The sequence below is a fragment of the Leptonychotes weddellii genome, chromosome 12, assembly GCF_054177405.1.
Source record: "Leptonychotes weddellii isolate Sample4059 chromosome 12, ASM5417740v2, whole genome shotgun sequence".
Lineage (NCBI taxonomy): Eukaryota > Metazoa > Chordata > Mammalia > Carnivora > Phocidae > Leptonychotes > Leptonychotes weddellii.
This window is the reverse complement of record NC_138380.1, coordinates 1,966,020-1,991,668: the sequence shown is the minus strand read 5'-3', so window position 1 is coordinate 1,991,668 and position 25,649 is coordinate 1,966,020. Positions and strand designations below refer to the sequence as shown.

Sequence of the window (25,649 nt, the reverse complement as noted above, 5' to 3'; positions counted from 1 at the left end):
AGGCAGCTCGACCGCGTGCAGCCCTGCCCACGTCCAGGAGCACCCCCCGAACGCTGTCCCCCTACTGAGTCTGGGGCTACAGGTGAATCATGGCAAGTAGGTAAATTCACAAATACGGAATCCGTGAATAATGAGGAACTGATTGGTCTGACTGTCTTTGGTGTTCTTTTCTCATTACGAAATATTGCATTGAGAAAATTCCTTAAATAACTAAAAGTATAGAAAAAAAAACCAACCAGCACGTTTTACTTCAATTCAGTCTTTGACTTATGCTCCTACATAGAAATTAAAGAAAGAGGGTTTATGGTATGTGTATAATTTTTCCTGCATTTTTCACTTTATCTCTTCAGCTTGTCTCCATGAAAAATATTCTTTAGGAATAGTTTTTAGAAACAACTAAAAAAAAAATAAATAAATGAATAAAATAAAAAAATAAAATAAAAAAGGGGCGCCTGAATGGCTCAGATGGTTAAGCCTCTGCCTTTGGCTCAGGTCATGATCCCAGCGTCCTGGGATCGAGTCCCGCATCGGGCTCCCTGCTCCTTGGGAGCCTGCTTCTCCCTCTGCCTCTCTCTCTCTCTGTCTCTCATGAATAAATAAATAAAATCTTTAAAAAAAAAAAAAAACAACTAATTTTTTTTTTTAAGCAGATAAATGTTGGTTTTATTGAATAACTGATCTGTGTTACTGCCGAGGACACTATGCACAGACAAAAGAGAGGGAGTTTTACTGCTTTGTCTCTTCCTCCTTGGACAGAGTCTCGATGATTTCCTCCTTCTTGGCCTGGAGCCGCTCTTCGCGGCGCTTGCGAGCCTCCCTGGTCTTAGATCTGCGGGCCTCAGCCTGGTCAGCCAGGAGCTTCTTGCGAGCCTTGTCGGCTTCAGCTTGTGGACGTGTCCCGTGAGAATCCACTTGTTACGCTTCACTTTCAGGTACAGACTGTGATACGTGTGCCGTCGATCTTCTTGGATTCGCAGTATCTCCTGAGCAGCCGGCGCAGAATTCTCATCCCCCTCAACCAGGTTACCTTCTCAGGCATTCGAGCGTTGGCCGTACCCTCTCTCTTACCAATGCCCATATGTCTGCCCTTGCGGCGGGCCAAAGTGTTTTTACAGCACCGAGCCCGGGAATGGACAGTCACAGGCTTCCGGATGATCAGCCCGTCTTTGATCAGTTTTCCGATCTGCTGACGGGAGTTGGCATCGGCGACTTCATTGGTCTCGCTGGGGTCCAACCAGACCTTCTTTTTGCCACAGCAGAGGGCACTGGAGGCAAGCCTCTTCTGAAGCCTGAGCATACCCCTGGCTGCCTAAAAACAACTAATTTTTATTACAAAAATAATAAATGATCACTATAGGAACACTTGAAACACAGGAGAAAGTACAAAAAAGGAGATTAAAATTGTTCGCTGTTCCCTCCTCGCCTTTAAGAGACAGCCAGTTGAGGATTCTGTATATTTCTTACAGTATTTTCATACTACTGAAATGATATTATTAATGCCAGCTAACATGTATTGAGTATTTATACTCACCAGGCAATTTGACATGTATAAAATGTAATCCTTGCAACACCCTCATGTCTAAGATGTTATTCCTCCCACTTCATAGATCAGGAGGGTGGGGCTTGGACAGGTTAATTAGCCTGTTAGTCACTTTATCTGTGATTAGTTAAAATCACACCACTAGTGAACTGTTGAAGTCGGACTTCAAACTCTGCCCCTTGGGCTCCAGCAGCACTTTGACCACACCGCCGCTCGAGGGTCCGTGTGTGGTGATGACGGGGTGTGTGGTACACCTCGGTGTTCTTGAAAAACACAGAGCCTCTAACTTACTTAACCATCTCGTTATTGTTTCATACTTGCACTATTCGCAATTTTCACTTTTATAAATAAAGCCCAGTTACATATACTAATAATGACTGTGCATAATTGTAGACTCCTCCACATGGAAATTATCTCAAGACTTTTGATAAATAGTACAAATTTAATTTCCAAAAGTTAATACCAGAGTGGCAAAATTTTCACCTCTTGACATTATTGTGGTTGTTTTTTTTCTATAGTTTTGACACTTTGATCGGAAGAGAGTGCAATTATATTATTATTTCGTATAGGACTTGTTTTATAATTTACTTTGTAATGGCATTGACAGTGTGAAAAGTCATCACGGGGTCCCTGCAGACGACACACATGGAATGAACGAACGTCCATGTCTGGAAGGCAGTCATTTGCTCAAAGAACAAAGTGGCCCCATTCTCCAGGGTTTCCTCCACCTTCCATCCAGATGGTGAGGGTAGAATCTACCGGAGAAGTCTCCTTTCTCTGGGATAAACCAGTTTTTCGTAACAGAATGGAGAGAATGTGGTATTTTCTTCTCTCTGACCTTTTCCTCAGAAGCACAGTTTCAGCAAATGTTGGGAGTGTAATGGGAGGGGCCTGGTACCCTGGAGAGAGATGCTCTCCCTTCGCTACCTCCCAGCCCTCCAGTCAGAAAAATTTGGCTCCTCCCAGTGTACTAACTGGAGGATCTTTAAAACCGAAAGGATTAGAGTTAAGTCAGAATATTCTATTGCTGTTCTACATCTCAGAAACCCTCGAAACAGAAGCTACAGACAGTTTCCAACTGTACAGAGGACAGTCACAGAGGCTGCCGAGTGCAGGAGCTGGGGCTCCCTCCCAGTCCAGGCTGGCTGCTCAGTCCCTGCTTTGTGGATTCCGTGAAGACTGCCCTGGTCAGAAGGCAAGAGACGCCCAACAACCCCTCACAGCATTGTGTTACTCTTTTGGAGCAGATGATGTTAGAACATTTTAAAACCTCTTTCTAAAACGGTTCCAAATGTCCTATTTCCTGGGAAGGGTACAGGCCCTTCCGAAAACAGTCTCTAAAGGGCAAACTGACTAAGAGTGCTTTGTGGGAGGGGGAGGGAGGGGTCTGGGATGTGTTGCATTCACATATGGTGTCCACCAAAATCGTAAGTGTATCTTAGAATCTGAATTGAGGTAGGGCAGCATATACCAAGACCCACATAAAAATCTATTTAAAAATCAATAAATATATTAATAATAAATCCCAAACCTGCCTTTTCTATCACTCAAACCTGCCATTTATTATTGTAACAGCATCTAACAAGCTAATTTTATCTTAACTATTCATTGTTCTATTTGACTAGTAGGCCAAATATATAAGAATGATGTGCTTTAGAAAGTCATTTGAATAGGTCGGATTCCCTTCAGATAGTCTTCAGAATTCTTTAATAGTCATCAATTTATTTGGACATTACCATAAGCCGGTGAAATAATTTTTAGTTCTCATTTCATAAATGAGGAAACTGAATTTCAGGAAAAATACAAGGGATTTGCTCAATACAACTATGTTATGGGCAAAGCCAACACCCAAATCCAGGTTCCCTGATATCTAATGCTTTCCTTGACCTAAACCTGGCATCCTGTGACCTGAGGGGTGGATCCTGGAGCGAGGAGCAGGCGGCAGGGGAGGCCGGTGCTCCAGGCCCACCTCCCATTGCCTGTCATCAGACGCTCCATCCTGGCCAGAGGAAGCTCTGGCCCATTTGGAGGAGCTTTCTGATTTTCCTACTCCACCTACGGAAAGAATCTCTAACAAGGGAATTTCCAGGAGGTGGAAGTGCTAAATGTAGGGAGCATTCCAGCTGGTCTCTCAGAACTGGCAGGTGAAGGTAAGTCCAAGTTTGCAATCAACATGTGAACTCTCAGGCGATTGCCCAAGGCCAACTTGAACGGAGGTGTCTCCTCCACTGGAGTCGCATCTGAACATCCAGCTTCATCTGCAAGCCCAGGAGACACACCACTCCTCCCAGGAGCTGGGAGGGAGGCCTTTCCTGCAAAAGGCATCGTCTTGGCAGCTTGGAGTGCTGCAGAGGGAGGCAGCTGTGTGTGCTGAGCCCCCGTCCTGGCTGTGGTGTGGTGAACTGGGAACCCTGCATAGGAGCTGGCTCTAGGGATGAGTGGGAGGACTCCTGTCTCCAAGGAGGAGGGTCTGCACTAGTACATGCGCACAGAGCCGCCAGTGAGCCTCAGATAAGAGGGGACTTCGTGTTAGACACAAAACAGGAAGGAAAGCTCTTTTTCTTCTGTTCTCTTCCAGTGCTTTTTCAACAGATACTCCAACAAACTAAGACCTGGGAAGATAATGCTATGTTGAAATGGACATTGTCAAAAGATCCCCAGATCTCAAACCAACAGTGTGAACCAAGAGTTGGCTACAGGGAATGCTACAGAAAAGATCTGGAAAAGAACAAAAATGTAGTTTCTGTGCCCACTGTCCAAGGATCAAGGTGCTCAGTATCGGGAAGGGTCCTTCTGATCCATCCACAGGGTTCCTGCTGCTGTTGCCGCAAGCCAGCAAATCTAGATAATTCAGACACGCCAAGCAGCACATTTCACCTCTGAGTCCGTAAGGAAAAGTCTGAAAGTACAGCTGTGGCCAAAGACGTAGACAGCCTCAGAGTCAGCAGTCAGGGATAGAGTCATCCCGAGCGCCGACTCTTGATTCGGCTACACGCTGGAATCGCCCAAGGGATTTTTAAAGCACGGATACCAGGGTCCCATCCCCAAGACCCTGAAGTCATTGTTGTGGGGCTCCGGTGTGGACAGGGGTCTTCTGAAAGGCTCTCCAGCTGGTCTTAGGACACAAAAGATGTGGGAACCATTGAGCATCACAAGCTAGGAGAACCACAAGCTGCTCCCACGTGGAGGATTCTTCAAGGAGTTGAAATCAGAGCGAATCCAGGACCATGAACAACCAGGCAACAAAGAGCCATGACAGGTCGAGGCTGGGTTTGGGTTTGGTTGTCATACTCTCAGAACCCAGACATGTTTGGTCACAGGGTCAGACAAACTCAGCCCCTCCCAGCACTGGAGGATTGAGGGCAGTGCTGAGCCACGTAGCCACGTGGCCGAGGGCCCCACGCTCAGGTGCCTGGAAGCCAGCTCCGCACCTGGCCAGGACTGGAGCCCGGCCTGCAACCCGGTCCTCACACACACACTCACTCACAGACACACATGTCGGACAGCCGGGACACGCCACGTTTCCTCTTGGGACCGTGCTTGCGTCCACGGGAGGTCTGAGCAGGTCACACAGAGATGCTCCGCTCAATGACGGCGGACAAAGAGCCGTAGCCCTCGTACTTATTTTTCTGTCAGAGATTGGTGACTCTTGCCCAGTGAGCCATCTCATCTGGCTCGTACTCCCAGATAAACCGAATCCAAGACCATGAGGCGTGACACATAGTGGGCCATTCTGTCTAAATTCTGCATGGACTGTTAGAGAAAGGCGTCAGTAGAGCCCACTAATAATGCTGAGGTCAGTGCCTCTGCCGGCCATCAGGTTGCCTCCGAGAACCCCAGAGAAGAATGCTCGTGCCCGCCGGGGCGTCGAGGCCCCTCCCCAGCTGTGCTGTCCTCCAGTGACGGCCTCCAGCCCGGCACTTCCCCTCCTCTGTCACCGCGGCCAAACGTTTCCAAAGGCGAACTTCACCCTCCCGGGTGTACACCATCTCGCACAAGGTCAGGACAAGGGAACGGGCCAGAGAGCTTGTCCCTCCGCTCCTCCTCATCACGGGCCTGGCACAGAGCAGACGCCGAGTATTTGCTGCAACCACAGGTGCATGCTTGCAGCCTTCCTGTGTTCCTCGAGTTCCTCCGTGAGGCCCTCCCCCTTGATGCCAGGGGACCCTGGAGACGTAAGGTCGTGTCTCTGCTCTGACCTCAGCAGGAACAGGGCCTGAAAACAGCCTGGTGCCTCCCCTCCTTTCACTTTCCCACAAGAAGTGATGGTTCCAGAATCAGCGCTGGTCTCCTCTCCCCTGAGACAATGTTCACGTCAGGAGAACGAGCAGCAAGAAGGAAGAGGATGGAGCCAGGCTTCGCCAACGTCTCGTCCGCTGACGCAGAAGGAGAAGGGCCAGACGGTCCACGCCAGAAGGCCCTCAGCTGGGGAGGCTTGCCTTTCATCCAGGACTCAGTTGAACCCTGGAGCGGGGGAGCCTTTGTAGGGATTTGTGCTTGAGCTCAAGAGTGGGCGAGCCTGAGGGAGAACCACTTGAACCATCTTGTACCGTAGCAGGGCATACCTACCTCAAAGGGGTGTTGTGCGGAGCTTAATTAATTAATGTTTGTAAAGTGCTCTGGGCTCCCTGGATGAAAGAGTGCCCGAAAAGTGCAACGTATTATTATTAAAATGTACTGGCGCCGGGCCCGACGCGGAGCGCAGATAGACTCTGATAAAAGATGGACCACAAAAGAAGGAGAAGTTAATAGGGATGTTTCGGGTGTGCTGCTAATAGTCTCACTGAAATTATTTCTCTCTCCTGTAATGATGATTTGGAGCAGAGATAGGATCTCAACTCCTTGCAGAACCGAAGGGTATTTCCGTGGCGGTCGTTTTGAGGACCCAGAGACGGGTACAGAACAAGGAATGCCCCGCCCCGCCCCCCGGGAGCAGAACCAGCCTCCTCGCGGCTCACCGCTCTGCCTCGAGCCGGGGGACCCGGCGTGAGTAACCTCTGCCTCATCGGTGATCTGGGCCCCCACACGGTAGGCTACACGCCAGTGTGCGCAGGTGACTGGAGAAAGTAGGAAATGAGCGAAGAGTTAAAACGGTACAGCGAGCGAGGGAGAGAAAACCCCCCACCGCCCGGTCCTGGCCGGGTCCCCACCGCCCGCTCCACACGGCAGTGTGCCGGCAGAGCGAGTCTGAACACGCACGCCTTTATTAAAACACACAAGTTAACTGTCTCCTGAATCAGTTGGGGTGTTTCAACGTGCCACAGCTCACAGAAAGCAATTTCTTCAAGTCCTGGCGCACAGTTGCCCTGAGTAACAAGTACCTGTTTCTGTTCCAGGAAGAACAACAAGAAGAGGCCAGGCAATGGTTCAAACGCCTTCTCTGGGCACAGAGCAGCTACTTTAGCCCTCAGTTCCGGGGGGGCACATTTCCTGCCACTTTGATCCCGTGGACTCTGGCTTGTAGGTCACGCCGGCGAGGTTTCAAATGAAGACACGGGCCCAGAGACGTGAGACTCCACGGTCACGGCCATCCGTCTCGTCCCTGGAAGGACTATGATTCAACCAGAGGCTACTGAGGGCCCCCAAGAAAAGTCGAAGGAAAGACCCTTTGCTCTGTTAATTGTCAAATGGGGGGGTGTCCCATGGAATGGAGCCCGGGTCCCGTCCATCCGTCCGAGCTCTATTAGCAGCAACCACTGGCTCGGGCCGTCCGGCACCTCCACACACCCTTCATCTGACCTTGGCTGACCGTGGAGAGAAGGTGCCAGTCATTCTCCCATCAGGACGAAGGCTCCGTGGGGCTGGTTCAAGGAGGACCCACGACCCCCATCTCTTGGCCCCAGTCCGGTGCTGGTTGGTGGTGGCGTTGGTCTCGGCCCTGCTGTGACTTCTGACCTTTCTCAGTGCTTCGAGACCTGGGCCGCGTGCGTGAGCATATCGCTTCCTCCCTCTTGCCCTGTAACGGGCTTGATGGCGAGGCCGTGATTTATGTCCCCCGAGGTTCTCTGCAGGGATGAGTAAGAGTAAGAGGCTTCTCTGTCTGTCTGCACAGCAGTCTCCTGTTCGCCTGAACGAGTATGTCAACATGCAGGAGGGTGCGGGGGTTTGCACCTCAGGGTGCAAACCTCTGAATGAAACATGAAAGGGGCATTTTAGGGGAAAAACACAAATATAAGTGAAAGTCAGCCATCTGTAAATATTCACAAATAGAAGCAGAGATCAGAAAGGGGTCTTCAGGTTCCCCCCACCACCCTCACTGTCAAGTGGTGTCTGAACCCAGAGGGATGGTGGCCGCCACTGCTCTGAATCCATCAGCAGCAGACGCAGGACCAGGATGCAGGTGTCTGGACACTGAGCCCACTGTCCCCAGAAGGCAACGAGGGACTGACCTGTGTCCCCAGTGTGTCTCCTGACACACCAGCACTGAGCCTCCTGCATTCTTGCGTTATCTCAGCATCGTGAGAAGCGCCGGCAATGGGAATGGATCAAGAGACCCCCTGAGATCCAACTGTGTTCCTCGTTCTGCCGTCCGTTCTCCCCGACTTTTGGAGGGCAGGACTTCTAGAACCAATGGCCACGTCTCAAGACCAAGGTCAATCACGTCCTGTGACTGCTCAGAGAACGCTTCATTTCTCAGAAGGGACGTGTGCTCTCAAGTTCACCAGGAGAGAATTTTTGTATTAAAACTCATACTTCTCAAATGGAACTTGATTATAGAATTAGAGACGTGATCATCACATGTGGCCACACAAACGTATGCATTTTGCCTCCAGAAGGTCAGAGAGTTGATGACGGTAATGATCGCATCATACATGGACAATCCTTTGAAATCACTACTAAAAAGATACAACAATTCAAACTATGAAATATCTAGTAAGTCAGGTAATGCCAGCCCTCCAATACTGTGTTGGTTATTCTGGTCTTTTGCCTCCAGATAAACTTCAGAATCGGCTTGTTGATAGCACAAAATAACACGCTGGGGTTTTGATAGGGATTGAGTTGAATCTGTGGATCAAGGTGAGAAGAACTGACATCTTAACAATAGTGAGTCTTGTTGTTTTCTCCTTTCCTGATATTCAGAGAATGACAATAATTCAATCAGGTCTGAAAAATTCTTTGTGTGTTGAAAGGGGCCATGTGAATCAGACAAGAAAAAAAACCCAAAAAGTCCAAAATTTCTGCTGGGAACAAAGAAAATCTAGCTACAGGTAAGCATTTTAACTAAAAAACTTAGTTCACCTAGTATAAAACGTTTATAATTTCTAAAATTCATGCTAAGTCTCCACATTTCTATTCGTTTATTTCTAAATTATTAATTTTTAAATATTAAATTAATATCAAACATTAAATTGATTTTAATGCTATCAGATCAAAATAACTTAATATTTAATAATTATTTAATATTATTAATTACTAATAAGTCATGAATAACTGAAATTAAATCATTGAATTGTTAATTATTAATCTCTTTCATAAGTTCTTAAACTTATGCTGATTTCTTAGAAATATACTAAAATATTATTTCCATCCTAAGTCACTGGTGCTACTTTGAGTATGTTCATTTTTTCCCATGTTTTATGATCTCTGAACAACATGGAGAGCAGCTATGGGTTACGGGTTAACCCACAGTCCAGGAAATTCTCGTGGCTGTGGAAGCCGCGCTCTGTTCAGGCCGTGGAGACCCCGCCGCCCGAGGTCAGCAGCTGCCTGGCTCTCGTCAGAGGGGAGGGGAAACCACCTGAAACTCATCGGGGTGCTGTTGTTTATTGGTGGTCTGATCAGAGCGCCAACGGGAGGGGAACGCCTTCTCAAGCGTGGTCCCTTAGCTCTGGACGTGGAATCCCACTTATCACTTGGCCACGGCGGAAATGTGGAGCAGAAGCCCCCCACACTTAGCTACCGAAAGCAGACGAGGTGACTCTCCCATCTGCCGTGAGCTGTCCCGGGACCTCTAGGCAGATCTCCGTTACCATCCGATGTCAGCGTCATGATCGCGACGGCTATTTGTCACAGCGAGTCCAAGGAGAAGGGTCCCTACGCTCTAGAAATACGTATTGCAGAAGGAGTAAATTATCATTATGCCTCACTTTACTCTAAAATGTTTTCTGTGGAAAAACAGCTGAAGAAAATATGGAAACATTTCATTATGGGCAGGTCATAGGTCATTTTACCAAACGTAGCGTTACATTTCCATGTTTTGAGATTTTTCTTTTTTTTTTTTTTTTTTTAAAGATTTTATTTACTTATTTGAGAGAGAGAGAATGAGAGAGAGCGAGTACATGAGAGGGGGGAGGGTCAGAGGGAGAAGCAGACTCCCCGCCGAGCAGGGAGCCCGATGCGGGACTCGATCCTGTGACTCCAGGATCATGACCTGAGCCGAAGGCAGTCGCCCAACCAACTGAGCCACCCAGGCGCCCTTGAGATTTTTCTTAATTGAAAGCACTAATATCCACTTTATCGAGGACGGGAAGGTGCCGTTCTCTGGAACTATGGACAACACGTCTCACCCACCATACCTCCCACCAACCCGGAAGCTGCCCCATTCAGCCTGCATGTTTGAAGAGATGTCGAGTCCTCTAAGTACTTTGCTTTAAATGCTCTTTACAGTCTCTGGTACAAAAGTAATAACTGGTTAACATTCAGAAGGCGGGTAAAAGAAGATATTTCCAGCCTAACAAGTTAGGAAAAGTATCTGCGCTGAAAACCACATGAATCAGACAACATGTTCATCTCTGGCTGCCACGCACGCAGCCGATCACGTTCGGCTCATCCAGCCATCCCGTAGGTCTTGTAAACTGAGCCCTTCTGGTCGTCCCACTACTGCAGCCTCGATGAACACCTCGTGCCCCCCTTCTAGTCCACTTCAACGGACCCACCACCTGCACCGCTGTCCCTCTGTCTCTCTCTTCCCCCAACAGTCATGACTCTTACCAAGTGCCCATCGGAATGAACTTTCCGAACTGCCTACTGGGCCTTGTCAGGTCCCTATGTAAAAACTGTCCTTGAAAGCCTCCCGGTCACCCGCAGGCCAAGCTCGGCCATCCTGCCCCACGCAGGCCTCATCCCTCGGCGCTCAGTGCTGCTCACTGCAGTACCGGCCTCACGTGTCTGCGCCCTTCCGGCCCCATCTTATCCTCGTCACTCCCAACTTTGCCACACAAGTGTGTGCGTGCGCACACACACGCTGCTCCCGTCTCCCTGGAGAATGTCTCCCGGCCCTAGGAAACGACTGGGGTCTCTCCCGGGACCCTCCCTGCGGCCCGCGGAGAGGCCGGGCGCCCGTCCTGTGCTCCTGGCCCCGCACCCGCCGCTCCCGCAGCCGCCCCTCCTCAGGCGGGCTTCTCTCTCGCTTATGTCTGCTTCTCCCAACCCAGCCAGTCCCACTGGCTTATTCTGTCCTCTTACAAGTCAATAGTATCGATAATAGATTCATTCAAATTGAAATAACCTGTTAGCACATGAAGATAAAATACTATTATATAAAATTGTTATGTGTATATTTAACAGTGTAGTTTTTGGAATAGGAAGGCTTGGTGTGCCTAAAATCCCTTTTTTTTTCCTAAGTTGAGAACAACATTATTTTATTTTTTATTTTTCATAAAAGTGTATATATTTAAGGTGTACAGTATGATGATTGGACACACAGTGAAATGATCACTTGGGTCAAGCTAACGAATACACCTGTCTCCACATGCGTGTGGTGGGATCACCTGAGCGTCCTCCCCCAGCAAATTCCCAGCGTTCAGCACAGCACTGCTCACTACAGACCTCGAGACTCACATCATCCCACCTGGGACCCATGGTAACTGCAGGTCTACTCTCTGCTTCTGTGAGTTGGACTTTTTTTTTTTTTTTTTCGATGCCACATATAAATGAGATCACAGAGTGTCTGGCTTATTTCACTTAGCACAGCGCCCTCCAGGTTCATCCATGTTGTTGAGAATGGCAGGATGTCCTCCTTTTTTGGGGCCGTGCACTACTGTACACCTAGATCGTCAGCTTTGTGCACACAGATCCTCTATCCCACACTGTGGTACCTGCTCACCCACCCACAGACGTGGGCTGTGCCCTGGCTGGTCGAATGATGCCGAAGCCCCGATGCTGTGTGGTTGAGACCATCTCCTTTCCAAGTCGATGCCAGCGCTCTGAGCCCAGAGCCTTCACCCCCTTGCCTGCTCCACCTTCTGATTTCTCGATAGGAACAGGCTCTGCACGCACCGTCTTGTTTAAATTCTACTGCTCTGCAGCCTCTTGTGCCTCGCTGGGACCTCCACTAGACTCCGCCACCTCTGAGACCTCCCTTCTGCTGCATCTCATTGTCAATCCAGGCTATTCTGTGATAAATCCATGAGTTTTCCTCCATAGCTTCTCATATCAGTTTTGAATCACGTAGCTCCAAAACTGCACTCCAGTGTTCACACGTGCATTTTCTCCACGATGCATTTAATGTGTCTTCTGGAGAATTTACTTGAGAGACAGGCCACCTTACAGCCACCACACCTGGAGCCCTGGTCCCTGCTGGGCAAGGCACCTTTGATCCTTGTGGGGAAAGACCATATACCCATCTTTATGGGTAGGTGCAGCTGAACTTGGAGCTGCAAACGATTTTTGGAGGACAGCTTTATGGCACATGTGTAAGATGAGAAAACCCTCCCATAAGCGGCTACCTTCTAAACTAGCCAGAGACGGCGCAGTTGATTTTAAAAGCTGTGAGACAGAGCTTGCTTACTTTGATAAACTTAAGAACAAGGTCAAGTATTTTGAGATCTCTAAAAGAAAAATGGATTTTCCCCTAGTCTTATTGTCACTACCTCCAGTTGACATTGGACGGGCGATCATGTGGTGCACTTTTCAGAAAGCCTTCCCAGAATCGTCCAAGAGCTCAGAGCATGGCTTGCAATATGAGCCAGCTTTCAGCCTGACCACGCGAGCAGGCACAGCAAAGATGCACTCTAAGTACACGCTAAATGGACATCTTGGCCCGGGAAACAACCATGTCAGCAGAGGCGGCGGCATCGTTGATAACGAAGGACAATGATACAAACGGGGCTGGAGGCCGGCACGCCGAGCGCCTGTCCTCAGGGCTTCCCAGCATGCTTCTGGCTCCCTGGGGCGCGTATGCCCGCTTCCTCCTTCTGAAGGTTTCCTGTTTGGTTGGCCTTTTATCACTGGTCTGTTTGGAGGACAGCTTCCCCTGTGCCAGATGCCTCACTGTGCCTGGGGTGATAACAACTGTTTAAGGGATTTCAAGAAAATGCCAGCACTTTAGCGACTTAGAGTACTTGACATTCTCTCTGATAAAAACCAGTTGGTTGAAGGATTTAAAATTCATGCAACATGTGGCTCAAAACAGGATCCAATCTGAAGGAATTGAAATTTGGGTCATCAAGATCTGAATAATTGAGGTATGACCGTGGAAAACAATATTTTCCAATGAATAGATTTTCATATGATATGATCATATTCTTATATATTTTTGAAGACGTTGAAAGAGTAAGCAATTCATAGACCTACAAAGGAGGAAAGAACTGCTGAACAGGGATCCTGGGGAAGAGAATATTCTAATTAGCAAAGTACAATGTTTACCCAAGAATGAGTGGGAAAAGCCTCGGTATCCTCCCCATGTCACTGCTCTGTGAGCAAGACTTGGTAAGCGGATTTTAAGTGACTTTTCTTGTTGAAGACGCTGCAGTGTGACTCAAGGTCACTGTCTGGAAGCTCAGGGACGACCAGCTGTCCCTGCCTATATTGTGGGTGTGGATGTCGTGGGGGGCGCTGCAGGCATCCTGGCTCTGGGGCAGAAGTTAACAGTATCATGTGTTTTACTTACTTGCTCTTTCATTTTGGAAGTGAATGTGTCCGAGCAGTGACACTGTTGTACATGAAAGTGGCACTTGCAGCTGGACGGAAGGAAATGGCAACATTAGTCTCTGCCTTTGTCCTCAGCAAGAATATTACGCACTATTCCCTGAAGATACTACCTATGCTTCACTTCAAATATAGGAAACATCTGACCACTGTCCATGATAAGGTCAAGAATTATTACTGAAACAAATTATATAACTGCTGATACCTGAAGCCAATCCAAGAGTAAGTCATGGTCAAGACCATGCTTGCCTGTCTGTGTTCAAACCCGGCTCCTCCCCTTTCTAGGCTACGGTTTGGGGAAAGTTCCTGAACTTCTGGGAGTTCCTGAACTTCTTGCTCTCCCCACTGTAAAGTAAGGGCAGTAATGGTACTTGACACATAGTCTCCTTATGATAATTTAGTGACATCTCTTAGCACAATGTTCTCAGCAAATGTTCACCACCGTCATTGTTGCTAATACCTTGCATCTAGATACGGTGCATTTGTGAAGCTCTTTACAGTACTGATGCAGGACGTGAGGGACACTAGTCTATTACATGGATTCCTAGGGAGTTGAACAGTGAACATACTCTGAAGGGTGCATGGATTCGCATCATTCTGGAGGAAGGTACATATGGCAGGATTCTGTATTAATCCATGTTCCCTTTTAGTATATTTGTGGGTTGACTGGATGAAGAAGTAGATGGCATGTCCTTGACTAAAAAAAAAAAGCCTCCTCCAAGCTGGAAGGTCGGGTTCTTCAACTGAAAACACGTTTAAGGAGAGGTGTAGGATGCTTGCTTTGCAATCCTTAATGCTGATCCAACCCTGGTAATCGATGAAGAAAAGAAATTGCAGTCAGATCAGCCTCAAATTTTAAAATAAAATATGCTCAACCAAACTGCAGCTGACACACAAAGTTAAGAGAGGCAGCAATAAAACCAATGGTGACTCAAGACTCAACCATATCTCAAAAACATGCGACGGGTACCTGCGAGCAAGCCTGCAGTCCAGCTAGAAAGAGTATAAAAGTCCTGCTCCTGGGCTTTATAAATCACTTGCCAACCACTGGGGCCAGGAAACCTGGTTTTACCACAAACAAACAAAAATCTGAGGTTTCTGGGGCGCCTGGGTGGCTCAGTCGGTTAAGCGACTGCCTTCGGCTCAGGTCATGATCCTGGAGTCCCGGGATCGAGTCCCGCATCGGGCTCCCTGCTCGGCAGGGAGTCTGCTTCTCCCTCTGACCCTCCTCCCTCTCATGCTCTCTGTCTCTCATTCTCTCTGTCTCAAATAAATAAAAAAATAATAATAATAAAATAAAAAAAAAATCTGAGGTTTCAGGTTGAATGACAAATTCAAGGAGCCTACATTGCAATACATACTGCATAATGGAAGGCTGCTTAAAATATACACCATCAGGTTCCACAGGCAAAATTCAGATAAAACCATGAAATAAACCAGCACTCCTTTGCCCAGACTGACATTCAAATACCACGCTCAGAACGGCACATCTGATTCAAAAGAGGCCGGAGAGCACGTGGGATGGGTCTAGCGCGGGACAGCAGGGGACGGGACAGCAGGGGACGGCACAGGACCGGACATTTGTGCAGCCACCGAGAGCTCACACGCCGGCAGTCACAGAGATTCCCTGGACCGTTTTCAGAGCAATCTTATGAGATGGCGTTCTCGTCCCTGTTCTACACGTGAGCCCACAAGACAGGCTCACAATCAACTTGAAATGTTAGCGACTGTGCCCACCTCATGTTAGTCAGTGGCCAGTCTCACGTCTGACTCCGAAACCCAAGTCACCTCCCTTACGTAAAATATTCACAGCCAACAAGAATGGCTGATGGAAATGGGGAAGAGGACACTTGGGGTGATGGAGTCACACTGTCTTTCTCCAAAATCCTGAGGTGCCTTCTGTGCAGCTCCAAGAGAAAGAACTGGAAGAACCAGGAGGTAGAAATAAAAGAAGCCTCCTTCTGGTGCAGGGGAAGCAAGAACTGCAGAAATGCATGGCTCCGTCGCCAAGCGGCCAGTACCTGTCACAGGAGATGGGCGCAGACGTGGCCGCTCACCGGAGCTGTGGTCCAGGTGACCCTGCCTTACGCACCATGCTGCCCGTGTGCCTTCCAGCTCTGCCCGTCTACCCCACAGACTACAACGGCCAGTGTCCTTCCACCTTTGTAAGCCGGCACGTGGCCTTCAACTCAACAGGTGTGCCACCAGGCCTTGCTGCAATTAACGAATGCATCGGATGCTCAGAAATACGACCTTTTTATCCATGGGGACTGTTCCCACATTCACTAAGAAAGCAGGTTTTTGTACAGTGTTCTTGTATAGATTATCTTTAAAGCACTAGCAATACCAGCATTTCTTATTTAAAAAGTCCTGTTTCTCCTTTCGCCATATTTTTATGCCTCAGATTCTCTCTGGGACCACCTCTTGCGAGTTAGCTATTGCTATTTTTTTTAAATAAATAAAATCTTTAAAAAAAAAACTACTGCTATTCTTTTATTGAAATCTATGCTGACATTGCTTTATGTTTTCTCTCATGACCAGTTCTTGGACGGGACAAACCCAACTTTTGACGATCTCGGGGCAGTCCACATTCAGACAGATCTGGTTGGTGCCCCCGCAAAACGGGAGAAGACCCAGGATTGGCAGGAGCAGGGGGTGAGCTGGGCGTCTCCGGTGTTTGTCTGCAGCAGTGCCTGACGGGGCGGGGAGCTGACCCCACACGACACGTCCCCTTCTCTCCACCCAGAGACCCGCACCGCAGCCTCTGCGCTCACCTCATGCCCAGGCTGCCTGTGCATTTCTGGTTCCCTGCAGGGAAGAAGGAGCACTTGCCGGAAGAGTGGGGAAGTTGATGTAGGGGTGAGAGGGTGTGGGGGGGAGAGGAAGTGACTCCTTTCACTTCACGTTAACATCTGCCTATGCTTTTTCTCGAGATCCTGGAGGAGGCAACATGGCACTTTTAATCATATTAAAATATTGTTATGAGACATATTTAATAACCATCAAATGTAATGAGTCCTAAGATCTGAAAATGGAGGGCTTGGTGCCATAAATGGCCGTTCATTATCCACAGCTAGACTTTAATAATAGATGTGCCTATTGCTTAAACTGAGCAGAGGGTACACTTAAGATTGTTAAGATAAAAAGAATATGGGCACGAACAGAAGGGTCACAGGGATCCCTTCAGCCTCTGAGACTCAGGATGAGCGAAGAAGTATTCTCTGAAAACAAAGGGTAACGGGGCACTTATGTGGAGCACCTGCATCAATCAAAGCTCACCTGATTTTTAAATATTTATCGAGAGTCTACTATGTGCCACTTTCCCAGGTTCCACGTTCTCACTGGCAGGGGAGGGAGGCCCCGTCTTCCAGTCCTGGGAGGAGGCAGAGGCTCATAAAGCTCTCGTTGAAGGGGAGATGCTGTACCAGATGATGCACCACAGAGGAGAGACAGCTGGACGTGGGGGGAGGAGGGATCAAGGACGAGCCAGCCATGCAAGAGAGAATGCCTAAGATGGAAACAGTGGTACTTGTAACTGGATGCTACTGAGTGACCAGCCAGTCTCCTATGAGCTGGCCACAACGGCTAGCAACAGAGCGTCCTAGGGCCCCCGTGCTCCCGGGTGGGCTCCAGGGAGCAGGCCCCGTCTCAGCAGGTGGGGCGATTACAGCTGCCTGTGCATGCCTTCTGCCCTAGATGGAGACAGGGGCTCGGGCGGGGGGAGGGGGGGGCAGCCTGCAAGACAAGCATTAGAGACCCGCACTAGAGGACAGTGGCCGTGGGCTTACTGAAGCGTCCACCACGCCGTGAAATCAAAGACCAAAAGTCCAGAGCTAAAAAGAGGAACAGAGCTGAAACCTGATGATTATCCGTTAATTTAACTTGCAAAGCTCCACCCGTGTGGTCCTCCCTCCAGCAGCCCCAGTAAACAGGCAAAGAATTCTGCTTGACCAGATGTGTCTCCCTGTCTCCCCCTTAAATAACTTCTGAGCGTCAGTAAGCATTTGCTGTCGCTTGTTAATTACTTGTCGAAGGAATCGGGCAGAGAGACATTTAATGCGTTAGGAGCTGAGGCTGATTGAAAATCAATCGGAAATTAGGGTAGGATTTCCTTCTCTGAGGTTATTACACAGTCGATAAGAAATGGGTTTAGATTTGGAAGAGTCCATTTTCAGGCAACCTTTATGATGACGTCATTTCCGTGAAGTCAACACCTGACTCACAGCGCACACCTAAAAATAGACAGCTCCCCGCTGAGCCTCAGCCTCCTCCATCGGGACCTTCCCCATCTTCTCAGCCGGGAGCTGAGGTCAAGGTCATTTCGAGCGTGAACAAAACGACCACCAGTAAAGCACGAAGGAACTTTGTGCTGCAGTGGAAAATAAGCCAGGCTCCCTGGTTCTCCCGTCCCCCCTCCCGGCCCCGGGGCCACAGCCACAGAGACGGCGGTGGGGGAGCAGGTCCCCACAAACCCTCAGACACCTGCCGTCCCAGGCGGCGGCTCTCCTCTCCCGCCCTGCTGCGCCCCTCCCCTGGGCATCCTCGTGACAAACACCAGAGGAGAAGGGGCCTCTGCCCGTGCCTCTCCTGCCCATATGGACCCCGCCTCCACACTTAGCTCCCACACTGAACTAGGGGCAACTCCCAATGAGGCAACCAGCCGGGCCAGCGATCCGCTCGTGCCCACGGGGTTCCTAACGTGGTCGGTACTATGCCACGCTTCTGACGAGATCAAAGATTCCATGTGGTTTATTTTAGATTTAATTCTTAAATAAGAACTGTGTATAGGTAAGGTGCTACACAATAATTTGATGCACACATGCAAAGTGACATGATTACTCCCGTCGAGCTAATTAAAACATCACCTCCTCACAGTTCCCTCGTATGTGTGTGTGGTGGGAGCACCTGAACGCAGTCCTTTAGCAAACCCCCAGTACTCAGTACAGCATGGCTGACTGCAGTCCTCGGGCTGTACATCAGCCTCCTAGAGAACTGCCACTTCGTACCCTGCGAGCATGTCCCCGCCTCCCCCAACCTCCCTGGGACGCTGGCAACGACCACTCTCCTCTGTCTTTACAATTCCATGAGAAGTGAGACCACGCAGGCTTTTCTCTCTGAGCCTGGCTGGTTGCCTCATTGGGAGCTGCCCCAATACATGCAGCATAAAGCTCTGCAGGTTCCTGCCTGTTGGCACAAACACCAGAATCTCCTTTTCTAAAGGCTGAATAAAACTCCATGTGCGCGTGTGCATGTGCGTCTATCACAATTGCTTGTCCGCTCGTCCGTCGACGGACACTTAGGCTGTCTGCATGTCTTGGCTACTGTGAATAATGCTACAACAAATACGAGGGTGCCGAGGTCTTCGAGGCATTGATTTCATTTCCTTTGGAAACATACCCAGAAGTGGGATTGCTGCATCTTATGGTAGTTTTAGTTTTGGGGGGCGCCCCCATCCTGTTTTCTATAATGTCTATACCAAATTACGTTCCCGCCCACAGCGCACAAGGCCCCCTTTTCTCCGATTCCTCGCCAGCACCTGTTGTTCCTTCTTTGATCACAACCATCCTAACAGGTGCAAGGTGGTATCTCGTTGAGGTTTTGATCTGCATTTCCCTGATGATCATGTCCAGAAAGATAATTCACAACACACACCAGCCTTTTCTGGGGAAATATCCAGATCACGAGTGCTTGGCGTCAGGAAGAAGAGAGGGAAGGTTGAGGACACCCGAGGAGCCGCGCAGGGTCTCGGCCAGACGACGGGCAGATGAGGAGGTGAAGAGCCCAAGCAGACACGCAGAAGAGCAACGGCACATGTGTGTGCCACGCTGTGTCTCTAACTACACCCTCTGCGTGTTTCGGAGATGGGGGCTCTGCCAGTCTCCGACGGAAGACCTGCTCACTAGAGTCCCGTCCCCTGTCCATCCGCTGCCGCGGCCCCGGGACAAGTGCTCCCGGACACAGAAATGCCCCCAGACGAGGCAGCACCCAGAGGAAGAATAGCCTCTGACAGTCCCCAGAGTGGGCCCGTAAGCCCCTCCCAGCCGAGGGAGGAGGTCATGTCTGCACACACTCGCTCGAGCCATGACGACTGCCAACCAGTCTAGCGTGTCTTGAGCCCCCGAGGAACGGAGAATCGGTAGGCCACTGGGGTCAGGTAATCACACGGTCACTTCTTTGCTTGATTGGCTTGGTCGCGTTGCTTAGGGAGACTTCAGCAAGGCGAGTGACATGACCAGCTGCGGAGATGTCAAAAGGCATCAGGAAAGGGATCCGTCATGGGAATTATTATGAGGCCGCCATCTTTACTGTCTCATGAGCCACGGCCACGGCCGTTCCGCTCCCTGAACACGAGGTGGAAAATGCCGGCCTTCAGGTCCAGTTTGGGATTCCATGCATCATTTTGCTCCATTAGCCCGAAACCCCTCACACTGGTTTTCCTAGGCAGACGTGGAGACGCACACCCAGAATCGTCAGCTATTGTCACCACCACTGTGAAGGCTGCTTTGCTTTGTATTCTCCTGGCTCAAAGGCAAAGCTCTGTTTTGGGGGAAAAATAGTTTGACCACATGTGGGAGGCCTGAGTCATTATTTTAATGATAACATTTTAATAAGAAATTCAATTCTTATTACTTAAAATATGTGGAACTCTAGAACAGACACTTCTAAATATCACGATGTCTAATTTCCGATCAATAACAGGCCTTTTGGCAAGAACTTGTTGGAGGACAGCTGTAGTCTCTTTCGTGAGGCTCTCCTTAGCTACTATGGAAATGAGGTCAGATTACAAGGGGGCATTTCAAGGTGCTCTGATTGTAAGGGTGATAAATAAGAGGCACAGGTCTCAGGGCCCGGATTCCTGAAGCACGTTTCAGTGTCCCCTGGACCTCCTCCTTCCATCTGAAGCAGGTTCCTGTTGGGCGAATTCTGACAATGAGGAAAGGCAGACGGTGACCTCTCTTGGATGTTAGGACCCCCCCCCCACCCCCAACCCCAGTCCCCAGCAGTCTCTTGCGGATCCTCGGACCCTGCTTCTGACCCTCACACCGAGACCCGCTTCACGGCCTGCTCGGCCCGAGGGATGTGTCAATGGATGTGCGTCCCGCGCCCCGGGACGACCCTCCTCCAGCACCGCCTCCTGCGTAGCCCGCCTCGGTCAGAGCCAGCAGCCCGCACAGCCCGCACCCGCCCTCCGGCGGGCTCCTGGACCGGGCAGACACTCCTCAGCTGTTCTCACACACTTGCTGTTTGTTGTCACAGTTTCTGCATGTCTTTGCTTCAGCTCAGGCACTATTAGTAGGTCTCTAAATAATATGCTAGTCTACTTGAGCTACTATAGGAAGGAAAAAGCAACAAGAAGAACGTTCCCAGTGGCAGTCCCAAAATATTGTTCCACTGACCTACCTCTCCTGCTCCAATTTGCCACCCCAAAGAGAGCTCATAAAGGGAGAGCAGCACCCGAATCACTTTCTGTCAGACAGCAAACAAGCAGTGCCATTTTTCCTTAAATTGGCATGACTCTATTATTAATTAATTAATTAAGCATGCCACAAATATTTTAATTCAGTGCCTGCTCTGTTGCCAGGCATTATTCTATGCGTTTTCTCCCAGAAGCCATGAAGGGAAAGGAAAAATTCCCTCACAGGGTAAATGCTTCTAACAGCAAGTCATTCCTGGGAATGTGTGCACTCCTTGGGGAAGCACGTTAATATCTTCTGTTGCATTACTATTTAAGGAATCACATCAGGAAGCATTTAGGGTCCTCAGTAGAGTGGAAGGCAGGAATCAGCCAGCAGCAGTTAAGAACTAGTGATGGACAGGGTCCATCTGATGGCCCTCCCTGTGGCTGGCCCCCCAGCACCCGCTTGGTCATTGCTGGTTCCATGGGGCCCCAGGTTCTTCTGGAATCAGCCTCAGGGCGGGAGGGGGGCACCTGAGGAATGTCTGTCCCATTGCTCACATCTGGGGGTGGTCATGCCAGGGCTTCTCCCAAGGGTGTTCCCGAAGATCCCAGGGACACGGGCTCTGTGTGCTGCTGGGCAGCCACGTACCAGCCCCCCGACACAGTCCCCCCAAAGATGAGGGTTAAAATGCCCGCTTGGGGATTGCTGTGAGTCTCAAACTGGGTAACAGCTAGGACAGTGCTTTTGTGAACCAGAGAGCACCACCCAGTGTCACTATAGTGAGTCTGGGGTCTGGAGCCATGGTTCTTCCTTTCCCAAAGGGACTAAGGAATGGGACAGGACAGATGACCGGGAATTCCGGAAATGACCCCGGGAAGGTAGCACAGTTCAGGAAAGGCTATGGATGGTGGGGAAATAGCCCAGCGCCTGAGCCGAGAGATCCCGAGGATGCCTGGCTGCAGAGGTGGGGTAGGGCCCAGCTTTGGGATCCTAGGTGATGGACTCATGGTTGGCAAGTGAGGAATATCCATTTCTTCACCCATGGTTGGAACTCCCGAGCTAGAAGAAACCACGCACCGCACATCCTCAGGCCCCCACCCCGCTCCCGCCAACTCTCTGTGACCCAGCCAGCTCAGTGCATTCCCCGGATCCACGGTTGGGTCTCCTACATCCTGGGGCACTGAGCCCTGGCAGCGTGAGGACCGCATTGGTATCTCAATTCTCCCCAGCTTTTCCAAGAGTCCTGGGTGCAAATGCTCAACTGAACTGAATTGCTCTCCTTGTCTACACCAGGGTTTTCCTCCTGACTTTGCACACCGATTTCAGCAAGGGCCCTCTGGGGTTCCACTCCGAGAGTGAGCACCGTGAGCAATAATTGTGACGTTGGCGAAGTTACCACCGTTACTAGGAGCCAGGTGGGCAGTTTTATATGAGAACCAAACAACCTAACAACTAACCCTGTGAGGTGGGTATTTTTCTCAAAACATGGATGAGGGAGCTGAAACACAGCGAGGTAAAGAAATGTGCCCAAGGCCACCCAGCGGACAGCGGTGGGGTGAGGACCCGTGGCTGGTCTGGGAGTGCCTCTCCTGTCGGGTATCCAACCAACAGTACATGAGGCCAAGCAGCTCCGTATCCGCCGATGCTGAGCACAGGGCTGGAAACCGTGTCCCTCAGCAACCGGAGGCGCTTGGATCCATGAGGCAGGGGAGACCGCTAGCCAAGGGGGAGCCGTCTGAACTCCTCGTCCACCAGTGTGGACCAGAAGAACCGCCAAGAGCCCAACAGACTCTCACATCTCATGAGACTGCAGGTGTGGACAGCTGAGCATACCTCCTCTCTCACTGCCAAGGACCGAATACTCTTTGTGCTGAGCTGAGAGCTGAGGTTTATTCCCACGCCCACTGACCACAGGGGAGAGGAGAATCGTGAGGCCCAATCCCACAGGATTTACGGTCTTTCCGCTCCATCCTCACAGCACAGAGACTGTCCTCCTCCTCACTCATGTAAGCCGGCTGCTATTCACCCTGACACAGTGCTCCACGGGGGATCACCCCACCTCTGAGGGCACCCCCTTCGGGGGCACACGGGGGATCGCCCTGCCTCTGAGGGCACCCCCTTTGGGGGCACACGGGGGATCTCCCTGCCTCCGAGCGCACCCCCTTTGCGGGCACACCTTGCCAGAAGGAGTCGAGGAAAGAATCAGAGTACCGAAACAATGCAGTTCAGTGTTCTCTGGAGCCTTTTATTCCAAGTGAAGAAGCGGCCCCACAACCGTTTGTTAAAATGACACCAGGGCAATCCACACATTTGTCTTCAGGGCACTGCAGACACTCCCCACCCTGAGACTGTCACGGGCTTCCAAGTTTGGTGCCGGCAGTGACTAGTAACACTTCCAGTTATATCGTGGTGTGGACAAGGTCAGGAGGGTTATTGTCACAAGAGAAGGGGCGAGCACACACCGCAGGCTATCTCCTATTTGTTCTTAGTCCAAGCACAGCACATCGGAGCTGGAAGGGCCCCTCTAGACATCTGGTCCCATTTCTTCATTTTACAGAGAAAGAAGAGACCCAGGGAGGTTTGGTTATTTGCCCAAGGTCATGTGTCAGTTAATGTGAACGTTTGAACAAAACTCCAAGCCTCCTAATTGTTATTCCTGTGTCCTTATGGCTTACAGCGCTATCTGTCTGCTATAGCCCTGTGAGGGACACTGTCCTCATTTTACAAATGGAGAAATGAATCTGCAAACACAGTAAAAATAAATGCATAGAGTGCTTTGAAGCCTGACATTACCAGGAACTCCAAAATAAAGAATGTGTCTACTGATACAAACTGAAGAAGTACGAGTCAAGCTGTGAGCACGGCCACCCACAGGCACAATTTCAACGGGGTCCCAATTAACGAGCATAACCACCTACGACACTTCAACCAACTGGGAATAATGAATCAACTAAACAGGGAGGCCACCGCACCTACATAAGCAAACGGGAATCCAAGCCTGTCAATGCCTCAAGGGTGCGAGATCGAAACCGAAGGACAACCAATCACAGACAGCCAACTGGACTTTAAGCTACAGACACTCAAAACCTGCCACACTTTCTCCACGAAAGTCTCCCCTGGCTCCCGCCTCTGCAAAGCTCCTTCCTGACTAATTCCAGTGTGGCGCTGCAGGACTGGACCCAATTTTTGCTCAAATAAACTTAAAATGTTTGATATGACTTAATTTATATTCTAATAGCAATTCCCTTATTTCATGGAAATTCACCAGTGTTTTGCACCATTTGCTTCTAGCTACCTGTTAAATGGGAATATAATGGCCAGAAATAAAAATACATAATGAATATTCTTTGCATCAGCCAGCCCATACTTCTAATAGAGATGACAAGGCAGAAATCAAAAACAGGTTTGCTGTAGTTAATGCTCAGATAAGTTGAATAAGTAGAGAAATAAGAGGCCAGTTAGGAGGAGGATGAATGGTTATCGTTTGGAAGCCTTTGGCAGATCCTATCACCTTTTCCAGTACTCAATTCCTCCCACTATAAAATCAAAGAATTTAATTCTTAATAATGCCACTCCTGGGTCTTGGATTCTCAGGGAAGGACTTTGTCGATGAGGTGGGGCTTAGGGGTTAAATGGAGATAAGGAACATAACAACCATTGTGAAACCCCAGGCTTTGAATCCATTTTTGCCAAAGCCAGGCATATCTTTCCCTCTGAACAATATGAGAAAATCCCTAAACGTCTTTATTAATTTTGCTGAAAAAAACCTTTCTCTCAATCTTTAATCTTTCATTAGGAGTGTCGATCAGTTGATTGGGATGCCCGAGCAGAGCCAGCAGGCAGAGGTGATGGGCATCAGAAGGACAATATGTGTTAGGTAATCATTTCAATTGCCAGACTCAGTTCTTTGCTCTCCAGCTTCATTTTCTGCTGTAATTTATCAGTTAAGCCAAGATTGACTCAGCTCTTGGAAAAACAACCTCATCTCTGTGTAAGAGACACTGCCAAGAGGTGAATATTTTAAAGAGAAAAATCATAAAGCATCAAGGATGGAGAGGGTATTTTAGGGAAGGTGACTCCTCTTTTCTCAGGATTATACTTCACAGAGAATCATTACCATTCCCCTTGCCAAAGGCTTAAAAACTCATCTCTGCTTTCACTTTAACAGCAATTATTAATCTACACCACTCACATTTCCGTCCTTAAACCACCAATATTTTAGCCTGCACATCCCCTAAATCAGTTATGGATACACTGCAGCAATGTCAGAAATGCATACACAACACCCACTGTTAAACAGCTACAAAGTAGTTAAACACAGTTGCGCAGAGCTTTGCATTAGCACAATGTTGCTGGTAAGCTAGGCAACCTTGCTTATGCTTGCCCCTTTGCAATCCCCTCAACACAAGTCCATCAATTAATAAAAAGACAGCTATCAAGTCCTTATTCTTTCCTCAGCCTTATTTCAGGTGTTTAGAATACATTAGAAAAAGTATGCAAGAAGTTCATCATTTCAATAAGGAGCCACAATTGTCAGATCAAAAGAATTTGAAGAGCAGTGTCCTAAATAAGCATTCTGAAAAAGAAGAGATTAGGATTTGCAGAGGTAGCTGAGAAGACTTAGAGGGAGGAAGAACAAAGGAGCCAGGCCGATCGTGGGAAGAGGTGTAAAATGTGGGCTGTGCAAGAGTGGGGATGGGTCAGGCAGTGGAAGTAGTGCAGGTAAAGGCAAAAGTAGGAGCCAGTAGCGTGTAAGAGAGGGGGCTGCAAGGAGTCTCCCTAGTTTGAAGCAAAGTTCATGACACAGGGTAAGAGTACACTTCGTCTAGAGACAATTTAAA

General features: G+C 49.2%; 1 pseudogene; it reads right to left on the bottom strand.

The window, feature by feature from the left end:
• Window positions 1–633: 633 nt before the first annotated feature.
• On the bottom strand, window positions 634–1,303 carry LOC102730301 (large ribosomal subunit protein eL19 pseudogene; annotated as a pseudogene).
• Between the last annotated feature and the right edge of the window lie 24,346 nt (window positions 1,304–25,649).